Source organism: Sphaeroforma arctica, assembly GCF_001186125.1.
Source record: "Sphaeroforma arctica JP610 unplaced genomic scaffold supercont1.283, whole genome shotgun sequence".
NCBI classification, from domain to species: Eukaryota; class Ichthyosporea; order Ichthyophonida; genus Sphaeroforma; species Sphaeroforma arctica.
Genome location: NW_014040275.1, coordinates 18,485 through 20,414, shown reverse-complemented (window position 1 = coordinate 20,414; position 1,930 = coordinate 18,485).

Genomic DNA, 1,930 nt, shown 5'->3' with positions numbered 1-1,930 from the left:
ACACAACACAGACAAGCCTGTGGGTGAACTCTCTTGAACAGAAACGGGGAAGTGGAACAACTGCCACACCTTTAAAATCCAGGGTATAGGTTTATCATCCACTTTAAAGCTAAAGGTATAGGTTTATCATCCACTTTAAAATCAAAGGTATAGTTTTATCATCCACTTTAAAACTAAAGGTGTAGTTTTATCACCCATTTTAAAATCAGAGATATAGTTTTATCATCTATTCAAAATCAAAGGTACAGTTTCATCATCCACTTTAAAATCAAAGGTGTAGCTTTATCGTCCACTTTAAAATCAAGAGTATAAATTTACCACCCACTTTAAAATCGAAGGTATCGTTTTATCATCCACTTTAAAACCAGTTGTATAGTTTTATCAGCCACTTTAAAATCGAAGTTATCTCTTATCAGCCTCTCTAAATTCAAAGGTATAATTTTATCGTCCATTGAAAACAAGTGTATAGTTTTATAATCCCCATTCAAATCAAAGGTATAGAGTTATAGGTTTATCTGATAAAGGCACACACAGCACAGGGTACAGGTGTAACGATCGCCCTCAGCCAAATTAGTGCATTCAGAGTCAGTCGCAGGACGCCTCTCACACTCTCACAATGTCTACAATCAAGATACTCGCGTTGGGGAGACTGTGCTAAACACCAACAGCATAATCCCCACTCCTTATCATCTACTGCCATAGTATATAGGCGGATCAGTATATATCATCCCCTGCTTCAAATACTGCACATCGCTTGTACTAATATGTTTCCTTGGTTGTCAGTCCTTGCACACACTGGGCTCGATCGAAGGGGTGTACACAAGTCCTCTAAAGTGCTACTCCTTCCATTTGCGTCACTTGTAGCTATCCCATACAAAACGTTTTATTCACCAAATAACGTAGGCAGGTCTTCGTATGTGCCTCCCGTTGGGTTGGGTGTGCTTGCATGGCTAGAGGGCATATAATCTACCTGTTGAACGAACTATTGGGTCTGATAAATAGGGCTTAAAGCACTATTCCTCACATATGCGATACTTGCTACTATCCACACACAATACCTTTCCTTCGCCAAATACCCGTACGCACGTCTTCTATAGCACTATTGTTAACATACACGCCACTTGTTGCTATCTACACACAAAATACCTTTTCTTCGCCAAATATGCCACTTGTTACTATCCATATACACACAATACCTTTCCTTCGCCAAGTAACTGTCTAAACCCTCTGCGTGCGGTACAGTGGAGGACAAACACTCATTGGAAGACCCGCCGTCATCAGTGGCTTGCGGTCGAGTGCGCGAGTTGTCGATACTCAACTGATGAGAAAATAAATTATATATGAAGAGAGTCAGGAATATATGATGATGAAATAGGTAACATATGACGAGAAATAGGAATGTATAGAAAATAAATAATATATGATGAGCACAAGAGGAATATATGATGAGAAAATAGCTAATATAATAATAAACGAATGAAATATGTTAAATATGGTATCCAACTGGTGGGAAAAAACATGACATATTAACAAAATATTAGACTATGGTATTAGAATAGGGTTGTCGTGGTATGATTGAAAAAGAAAAAGAAATAGCGAAGTGGTGTATAGCTGTATTATCTATTTAAATACTAACTATGGACAGCAATAGTAACATCTGTCGTCAAAGTCACTCTAATGAATCATTGGCTGATAGCCAAGTAGGTACAATCAAATACGGATAAAGATTAAACTTACCTGTACACCAAGCATGACGCTGAACATAAAGTCCCAATTCTCCGATCCAAAAAATACTTTTCGCCCTGATTTTGATTTTATATCGACCTTCTTCTGCGAATTGGTCTCATCAGAGTACCCACTTTTGAGAGAGTCAGGGCACGTGTCCAAATTAAAATTCAAGTTAAGTTTGCTATATATATATATATACACT